Source organism: Danio aesculapii, chromosome 1 (assembly GCF_903798145.1).
Source record: "Danio aesculapii chromosome 1, fDanAes4.1, whole genome shotgun sequence".
Lineage (NCBI taxonomy): Eukaryota > Metazoa > Chordata > Actinopteri > Cypriniformes > Danionidae > Danio > Danio aesculapii.
This window is the reverse complement of record NC_079435.1, coordinates 51,589,341-51,600,321: the sequence shown is the minus strand read 5'-3', so window position 1 is coordinate 51,600,321 and position 10,981 is coordinate 51,589,341. Positions and strand designations below refer to the sequence as shown.

The window sequence follows — 10,981 nt, the reverse complement described above, 5'->3', positions numbered from 1 at the left end:
TGACAGTTTTACAGGATATGGTTCTGGTTACATAAAAGGTTATGGGAGGGACTGAAAATGCCTACATTTATTATTGTCTGGAGATCTGAAGTACAGCTGTATACATGCATTTATCAGTACTGTGAATCAGACTTAACGTGAACAACGTCTCTGTGAAAAACAAACATTACAAGTTTGAACAGCTCCATTATTCAGTAGTGTGTTGGTTCATGCAAGTTCATAAATTCAATAAGATTATTTCAAGGGAGAGTCTGAAATACCTATTAATCATACATGTGCTAAGATTTATTTATTTATTGCAAATGTGGTAAGCAAAAAAGGGATAGTTCACTCAAAAATAAAAATGTTACTCATAACAGGGTTTCCGCAGGGTCTTAAAAGGCTTAAATCCCAAAATCAAAATTTTAGGCCTTAAAAAGTCTTAAATTTACTGAAATATTGTGTTGAAGGTCTTAAATATTTTTTAATCTTAATTCTTAATTTTCCTTTGTTCATGTATTGCTACCCAATCTGGCCATATAATAACCACAGTCATAATTATTTTTTCATACAATAACATTTGTTTAAATGTGCTCCATGTATTTACTGCTGATTACACCTACCTGGCCAGATTGTTGTGCATAGATTTAGTTTATTATAGTTTTTAAAACATTTGTTCATTTTTTATTTTTATTTTAAAGAAAGTTTATGTTGGAAAAAAAGTGTATGGATACAAGTAAAGCTAGCTTGTTTTTACACAATATTCAACATATTTTACTAAGAAATATCTAAAATATTTAAAAAAATAAACCTTTATGACATTCGTTATTCAGCTGAACACAAAATATATTTTGAAGAAAACTGAAAACCAGTAAGCAGTGGCATCCATAGTAGGAAAAACAAATAGTATAGAAGTCAATGGTTACAGGTTTCCAGATTTCTTCAACGTATCTTCTTTTGTGTTTGTATAGGACGACAGAATTTTCTGTTTTGATCAATCCCTACAATAATACATTTAGAAATAAAGACAGCTTTGCACTCTTCTAAAATGTCCAGTTTTACTAATTTTAAACACCAGTATTGTATATTTGAGCCCTTACTTTAGTGTCATTCAGCAACTATAACTATTCCACTGAGTATGAGCTTTGAGTACCATACCACTTCTCTGAAGCAATTTATTCAGTTTTGCCATATGCTGTCATTATTATTTAGATTTTGAGCCCTTGATGAATGAAACTGTTTAGCAGTTTTGGTAACAGATGCTCTGAAAATTTGGCCACTGACTTTTCTGGCCTTTTGGAGCTCATTCAATTTGTTGGATGCTGAATGTTGCTTTGGAAATGTACTTTTCATAAACATTACCATTTATTTTTTTCTGTATGGAGGACAAAACCTGCAAAAACAATAAATAAATAAATACGCAAATATATAAATAAATGAGTAAAAAGAACTATAAATTCCTGCAAAAAATAAATAATAAATAAATAAACATGCAAATAAAAAATAAATGTTTATAAAATTCCACAAATTCCTGCATTAATAAATCTATAATTAATTAATAGTGTGGGCAGATTAAATAAATTACACAAATGTTGGGGGATTAAGAAAATGCATATAAAATGTATTGTGTATTTAGTTTTCCTCAGCTCAACATGCTAATGAGACAGTGTCTGTCAATCATCAGAAGGTGGTCTTTATACCATCACTGGCTGATCGTTAGAAATAATTTACATTCGATTTTTTCTGATTGGCTGATGATTTATTTGCATATTTATTTATTTATTATTTTTTATGCAGTAATTTATGGATTTATTTACTCATTTATTAATGTATTTGAGTATTTATTTATTTTATTTATTGTTTTTACTGGTTTCGTCCTCCATAGAAATGGATAAGCAGTCTTTCTAAATGAATAACTTAAGGAAGTTGTGTGGATGTAAAACGATCATTTTTACTTATTGACTCCTCATGATAACTGCACTGAAATACCTTATGTCACAAAAATTGTTATTTTCAGCATTAATCAATAATTTATGATTACTTGAACTTTAATGCATAGCAATAAAGAAAGAGTTTTAATTTTATTGCCATTTCAGCTTCTATGGCAATGTCATGGCAAAAAATAAAAATAGATCAATATTACCACGTTTTATAAATACCAATTTTCTATAAATATACAAATATTCTAACAATTAAAAATAATCAACAGCAATAAATAATACACAAGGTAAAATACATAAATAATAACGATAATATATAAGATAAAAATCTAAAACAGTTTTTTAAGGTTTCCTTTTGAAAATTTTTTTTAAATTTTAGATGGATTCACATTTAAAAATATTTCATTTAAAGTCTGTCCAGATAAAAATTGTTGTCTGATAACATAAAAAATGGGGCACTCCACAAGAATATGTTTTACAGTTTGGTTTCTGTTGCAATATTGACATTTTGGTGGTTCTTCTCCTTTCAGTAAATGTTTGCATAGCAATACATACGTAAATAAATACATCATGATTTTTAAAATCAGTATTTGAAGAGTTCAGATGCAAAAACCTCTAAGTGCCATCTGAAATTTCCATTGAAAACTAACATTTTTCTCTGCCTCTTTTGTTTATGTTGAGATGTTTCACTTTAAAAATCAGGAAAAGGATTTATTCTTTGCCATAAAAGTGATGTTACTGAACATACACACAGGAGCCTCATAAAAATGCTTATTTTAGAGGAAAATTTCAGATGGCATTTTGAGGATTTTGCATCTAAACTCTTCATTTATGTGTTGCATTCCAGTAAAACTACATCTGAATATTCTTAAAATAGATAAATTTCTTTCAATAGAAAAATCCTAATGCACATATCATCTTGAATTTACACAAATTACCTTCCTGGCAAATGTTTTTCCAGCTTCAAGCATAAATCTGACAGTTTATGGAAATATGCGTTAAAAAGGCTGTCTGAGAAGATGGGAAAAAGTTGATTTAAGATATATTTTCTGAAAAACTCTTAATATCTTATGCAGTTTTGCTTCTCATTTACATATATCTTGTTTTAAGGGTATTTGAATGTGAAAGCAAGCCAAAAACACTGATTAGGAGAGTGATTTTTTTGTGTTATTTATGTAAGTCTCTTCGGGAGAACCCTCTGCGTGCCGTCATTAATTTTGCATTTCATGTTAATCTCTTTTCTGTACATCTACTTTCTCCTGCTGATATCCTGAAATAATGAGGTATCACTCATTTCCGATGATGTGATGCTATCACCTACTAAGCTTGAAATTCAGCTGGCATCCCTAGCTATCAATTAAAGCGGCATGATCTGCAGTAACCTCTGTTGATTAAGATTCTGCTGGTGTGTAGAAGGTTCCAAGTGGCGTAAAATTGGTTGGGGGCGGCTGGTTGATGCTTCATTTGAGTATTCAACAGATCGGATGCTTCTCCATGTGCTGTTTACCAGAACACTGTGTCATCTTTTTTGTGCCATGCAGTCAAAATGTGTGGGCTGATTTCATATATTTTCTTCTTTTTCTTTTTTTTGCTAATAAAATGCAAATCAAATGTGCACATGTCAACATATAGGATTTTAAAAGTCAAGGAAATTGTTGACGTCAAAATGGGCTAGGCTGACATAAACGTTCATGTAGATGCATTTTCACTTAGATGTGAGATGGATTTGCTTTGCTTTTTGCAAATAATGAATGAAACTTTGACATTTTAAATCCACTAAAATGTTTCATAATGAGAATAATTGGGCTAATTTTGCATCAATATTAATGCAAATGCAGTTCCATATTTTTGGCAGTTTTAAAACTGCACATATTGTTCAGTGTTAAAGAGTGTAATACTTAGAAAAAATTAAAATTGAGTTATAGATGTTAGGAGGACCTTATTTCCCCCCCAAAAATGCACACATAATACAATTTTTAAATATGTAACTATTGTTATTGCTGGAATAATTGGGCAAGTTTAACAAAGCTAAAGTAAAAGATTTGTTTTCGTTTTGTGAAAAATAAGTGGACTGGATTCAGATGAATAGATGGAGAGATACATGCACTCTCCGGCCACTTTGTTAGGTACACTTCTCCAACTGCTCGCTAACGCAAATTTCTAATCTGCCAATCACATGGCAGCAACTCAATGCATTTAGGCATGTAGACATGGACAAGACGATCTGGTGCAGTTCAAACTGCATCAGCATCAGAATGGGGAAGAAAGGTGATTTAAGTGACTTTGAACATCTGTTGGTGCCAGACGGGCTGGTCTGAGTATTTCAGAAACTGCTGATCTACTGGGATTTTCACGCACAACCATTTCTAGGGTTTACAGAGAATGGTCTGAAAAAGAGAAAATAAACAGTGCAAGGCAGTTCTGTGGGTACTAATGCCTTGATGCCAGAAGTCAGAGGAGAATGGCCAGACTGGTTCCAACTGATAGAAAGACAACAGTAACTCAGATAACTCAAATTGTATGTCTAGGGTTGTGTGTTGGTAATCTGTGGTATAGGAAGCTTTGTGTTTGTGCTCTGTGTTTGTGTTTTGTATTTGTGATGTTTGGGAGGCCAAAAACGAATTTCCACACGTGTAGACAATAAAGATTTCTACCTAACCACAAGTTACAACTGAGGTATGCAGAAGAGCATCTCTGAACTCACAACATGTCCAACCTTGAGGCGGATGGGCTACAGCAGCTGAAGAGCACGCCGCTCCGGTCAGCTAAGAACTAAAAAATTGAGGCTACAGTTCGCACAGGTTCACCAAAATTGGACAATAGAAGATTAGGAAAATGTTGCCCGGTCTGATGAGTCTCGATTTTTGCTAGGACATTTAGATGGTAGGGTCAGAATTTGGCGCCAACAAGATGAAAGCATGGATCCATCCTGCCTTGTATCAGCGGTTCAGGCTGGTAGTGGTGGTGGTGTAATAGTGTGGGGGAGATTTTCTTGGCACACTTCGGGCCCATTAGTACCAATTGAGCATTGTGTCAATGCCACAGTCTACCTGACTATTGTTGCTGACCATGTCCATCCCTTTATGACCATAGTGTCCATCTTTTGATGGCTACTTCCAGCAGGATAACACACCATGTCATAAAGCGCGAATCATCTCAGACTGGTTTCTCGAACATGACAATAAGTTCACTGTACTCAAATGGCCCCCACAATCACCATATGTCAATCCAATAGAGCACCTTTGGAATGTGGTGGAACGGGAGATTCGAATGATGGATGTGCAGCCGACAAATCTGCAGCAACTGCGTGATGCTATTATGTCAAAATGGACCAAAATCTCTGAGGAATGATTAGGAATAAGGATAAAATACATACATATTTGGCAACAAGTAATGCAGTCAATAAATACAATATAACATTTAACACAAGCCTACTAATTTGCTTCTGAAGGTTTTTTTTCACTGAAATAAATCCTCTTGCCATCCCAGAGGGTAGTGCTCACTGTACCGACTGCCTGCTTCATTCTACTGTGACTGGAATACAAATGAATATATATAAGTGTTTGGTTATTCACCCATTGATTTCTAAAACAGGTGATGCAACCAGGAGGTCCTTGAAAGAAATTGTAGAACACTCTGGGAGGGATCGCTCACGCAAAACAAACACGTACACATCAGAAAACAAGCCCATACACCATTATAGCACCTAATGTGTGCGTTCTCTGTGTCCTGCAAGGTTATTGAAACTGGATTTGGTGAATTCTGGCTTACTGATGCAATTTTAGGCTTTTCTGGGTCACTGTAATGTAATGGCTAAGTGATGAATGCGTAATAGTGTGTGTGAGAGAATATAAGCGGAAAAAATACAGTAAGGAGCTTACTCAGACTATGCGTCTCAGGAATGACCCACAAACGTATTCTTATTTTACACTGAATCAGACATGCTGCGAAATGTCCTTGCATATGTTCTTTCTCTTCCTGATTCTTTTCTCTTCGCTATATCCAAAACTAACAAGGCAAATTAAAGGGATACCCAAAAAAATGTCAACTCGAATGTAAATGTAAAATTTATAATGTATTATTCCTATTCATTTTTCCATATATGGATTATATTGAAAAAGTGTTAACAGCCATGAACCAAACCAGCTAATGTGAATTACAGCATTACAAACCTTGATTTAAAGTAAGTAAGTAGGACCTTTTTTTTACCTTTTTCCCCCATGTTTTGTATCTGAATAAGAAGTTTAAATACAGCATATTGGTGACATTTTATGAAACATTTAGTGCTGGATTAGCTTGGCTTATCGAACCATGTGCGTGCTATTTGCAGTAACAATAATAATGACTGTTTTGTCAAGTTGCTTACTAAGATCATGTGCAAATTTTGTCAGTCCAAACACACACTATTTATTTATTTATTTTTTTCATTTTTATGGGGACTTCCCATGGAGGTAGACATATAGCAATATTCAATAATGCAATATTTTGTGCTAATCAATATGCACAATATTGATAACAATTATTTTAACTTTTAGAGTGCTTTTAAATATATTCAGATTGTATTAATGGTTATTCGTCACAGCACCACATGCTTGAATATTTGGTAGGTGATTTATATTCAAAAAGACATAATTTTTTTAACTTTTTCATATTATATGGCATGCGAAATTCTTACTTAGCCTTCTTGTTCATTAACACATGTTTTATGCTTATAATAAATATGTATTTATTTATTTATTTTGCACTTTATGTGTGTTTGGTTGTAAAAGCGCACCTACAGGTGTTTCTGTAAAGTCGCAGGTCATATTTTTTCAGGTCATAATTTATTTTACTTAAATAATTTTGTCTAAAACAAATAATTATACCCGTTTAGTTTCATCTGTAATGCATCCCAGACCACCTTCTGAAGTTGTCAGAGCAATCGGATTTATATCCGATCAGAACAAAACGAATGAAGTGACCAGGTGTAAACAGCCTCAAAAACACAGACGTGACGGGATTAGTGCCTTTTGCTGTGAAGTGACAGCTGAGGACTCCCAAAAATGTAATGGCAAAAATAGGGAGTGGTAGGTCACGGGACAAATCAATAATGCCCAATATAAGTTACAGGAAATCCTGGCTAATTTGGCCAATTAGTTTATAGAACCTCATGGTAGGGACAGATTCTCATGTGTTAGGAAGTAGGTAGCATTAGCCTTAACCTGTTTGGCAGTCTTTTAGAATATATGTTCAATATTTTGTGACAATGACGCTGCTGCCTGCTTTCTCTTCCGTCTCTCTTTCTCATTTCGACCCATAGCGTTACTCAGTATGGATGAGTATGTTGCATCAAAGTTTCAAACATTACTGCTTGGTGGGTTATGTCATGTGACTCGCTTCACTGGCTTTGAGGGTCCATGGCAATAGAATTACACTTTATTATAAAATATGTACTTTTTTATATTACATAAAATAATTAAAAGTACAAATTCTGTACCTTTTGGCCATGGGGGGTGGGTCGTTCGAACCAGTGTATGTGTGTGAATGAGTGTGTATGGATGTTTCCCAGTGATGAGTTGCAGCTGGATGGGCATCCACTGCGTAGAACATATGCTGGATAAGTTGGCGGTTCATTCTGCTGTGGCGACCCCAGATTAATAAAGGGACTAAGCCGAAAAGAAAATGAATGCTACAGTTAAAGGCTGACTGCTTATCTCCGTATGGACGGCTTTTCGGATGTTATCAGTTTGTCAAGTTAGCTCGCCATGTACATCAGTGGACTTGAGACGCAGAGAGGAGATGACCACGACGATAGGGTTCGAGTCTGGTGAAGAACAGCGGGACAAATACAGAAGCCAAAAAATAAAATAAACAAGTAAATAACAGGATGAAAATGTGGTCAGCCATAGTATAATCAGAAGAGGGCGCTTCTTTATCTGAATTGCTTTATAAATTGGTCAGTTGGGTTTAGGGAAGTAGGTGGGCGGGTCAATCTGTGCTTTTTAAAACACTATTGGTTGGGTTTAGGGAAGGAGGAGGGTGGGTCAGTCAATCGGTCAGTCAGTCAGTCATTCAGTTAGTCAAACAGTCAGTTGACAGTGGCCCTGGTGGATTTACAAGTGAAGAGCAGGCAGAATGGCACTCACGAGAGAATTTTAAGATCTCAAATACCATAAACAGCGGGCTCTGGTGGATTCACAAAAACTGCAAAAAAAAGTACCTCCTGGGATGTATTTGACGGTCTCTAGAAGTGTATATAGAGGTACGTTTTCAGAAAGAGCCTGGGTTGTTTGTTTCTGAAAATATTAATGCCTTTTTTGTTTTTCAAAAATCTAAAGAGCATGCATGACTTTTCAGTAAGCCAGTGTCTTCAACAAAGCTTTAAAAGGGACAGAAAGCACCTTTAAAGTAAGCTCATATGACTTATGCTGTAATTACCGAAGCTACAGTATATGATGAGGAATCTTTCAAATTTAAAAAAATAAATAAATAAATCACAGGTAAATGGGGACAAAATGCAAAAAGCTATTATAAATAGTAAAAAACAGTCAACACAAGGGTGAAGTATTTATTTTTAGAGCAAATAGACACTTACTGTAACTTACTCCTCTCTTGCCAGCACTCTAGAAACATTTTGCTGAAATGCTGAACCCGCCGTGAACTCATTAACCTGGCAATTAATTTGAAGAAAGTTTATCAAGCACTATATAAGGTCACAGCAAAGATGGCAGTAATGTACCACAGTGTGTCAAGTTAATTGTACTGCAAGACACCACCATAAGCACCCTGTTCATTTAATTACAAGCAGTTGAAAGGACAAAAGAACACCCAGTGAAAGAGAGAGAGAATAGTACAATACTACTGTACATCATTCACTGATCTGAATCTGACACCTAATAATCTCTCTATTTGTTAGAATCATGCAGGTTGCAATTAAAGACTGTAAACTATCAAATTCCTAACCGTTACTGGTCTAATTATAGTAGTTCCTAGACGTTGAACATACTGTAATGTACAAGAGCATTCAAGTGAAATGAAATATTCGCTTTGATTTTCCCAGAATGCGATTGAAAAAAATAGAAGTTCACTTACTGGGAAAAGACTTTTCTAATCCACACTCATTGGGGGGGGGGGGGGGGAAATCTGTTAAATGATTTTGATTGTAACCGTCCATGTCCAGTTTTTTTTAACAGAATGCAATATCAGAAAACTATTCACTAACTGAGAAAGAAATCATACTTTTATTTCTAATGTTGGCATGCCAGCTTGCAGAGTATTATATGTGATGTTTTGTTTAATAATAAAGATCATCACATATTTCATCATGGCAGATTTTGTAACAGATACAACAGAGTTTGCAGATTATAATAGAACAATGTTGTTGATCAATTTCCTCTATGTTTAATGGCTGACTTTGGTCATGACCTGTGTGAGCTATTCCTTTTAATGTCCTTGCGAGTACCTGAAAGCATGTTTACAGGTTCACAATGAAATAATTGTGAAATGAAGAATAGACCATTTTCTTTATGATTTGGCTGTACTAAAGTATCATAGAGACACTAGTGTACAGTATGTGAAGTATTTCAGACACTAGTTTTAATTATAAATTTTTAGTCTCAGTTTTAGTTGCAGGTCATTTAGTTGTTTGTTTTTGTATTACTTTTCTTATGTTTAAAAAAAAATAACAATTTCAAATGTTATTTTGTCATTTTAGTACACATGCTGTGACAAAAAAAACAAAACAAAACATGACACCGATAACTAATTAAATAAAAATAAAATCTTTATGTGTTTAATTTCATTTCAGAAATGTCCAATTTGTTGTGTTTATTTGTGTTTTTTGTTTATTTACTTTCATAATAATTCCATTATGGGAGCTCAGACAGGTTTTGATGTTGATGTTTAACAGAATGACTTTTATTAGTAGTTTAAAACAATATATTGTATAAGAAATATCATATACAGTATAGAAATGAGTAGGAGCAGAGATCAATTCCATAATGAAATTTGAAATAGTAAATAAATACATTAAATAACGTATAGTTTCTATAGTGTGTGCTATTTGTTATCATATCCTGTAAAGATTTATACATTCTAAAAATATTTAATACTTATACAAAGATGTCATCACTCTCATATTTTTTTCTTGTTGCCATTATTCTTTAAAAGTAGCATCTCAATGCACATTACAGACATATAAAATGTGCAGTAGTAAAAGATACATACAGTACAAGGTTGAATGCAAAAAAAGAATAATAAATATAATTAAAAACACATAAAATAATAATAATAGTAATACATGTAGATCTAAAAATCTAATAAAAGCTAACCTAAAAGTACGTTTTAAGTGACGATTTAAAAATACTCAGGTATTCTGCATTAAAGAACTATCAGAGAGTAAAGAGTTCACATTTTAGGTGCCAATGAAGAGAATGCTCGGTTTCCCATAGATTTTAGCCACGTTGACTGAGTAGTTAAAAGACCAGCATGAGACGAGCGTAAAGCGTATGTCTACTTAATGTTGAAGTCAGAATTATCAGCCCCCCTGAATTATTAGCCCCCTGTGTATTTTTTTTCCCTAATTTCTGTTTAACGGAGAGAACACATTTCTCTTCGTTGTTTTCAACACATTTCTAATCATAATAGTATTAATAACTAATTTCTAATAACTGGTGTATTTTATCTTTGCCATGTAAATAATATTTTAGATGTTTTTCAAGACACTTCTATACAGGTTAAAGTGACTTTTAAAGGCTTAACTAGGTTATTTAGGTTAACTAGGCAGGTTAGGGTAATTAGGCAAGTTATTAACGATGGTTTGTTCTGTAGACTATCGAAAAATTTAGACCTATCAAATTTAGACCTTAAAATTATTATAATTTTTTTATTAAAAACTACTTTTATTCTAGCCAAAATAAAACAAATAAGACTTTCTTCAGAAAAAACAAAATATTATCAGACATACTGAAAATGTCCTTGCTCTGTTAAACAGCATTTGGGAAATATTCAAAAAACGAAAAAAAAAAAAATTCAAAGGAGGGCTAATAATTCTGACTTCAACTCTATCTACTGTGCCTACTATT

At 33.6% G+C, this 10,981-nt stretch overlaps 1 protein-coding gene across 1 annotated transcript in view; it reads left to right on the top strand.

Moving 5' to 3' along the window:
• elfn1b (extracellular leucine-rich repeat and fibronectin type III domain containing 1b) overlaps nt 1–10,981 on the top strand; it is a 133,389-nt gene that overhangs the window by 68,841 nt on the left and 53,567 nt on the right. The window lies entirely within an intron of this gene.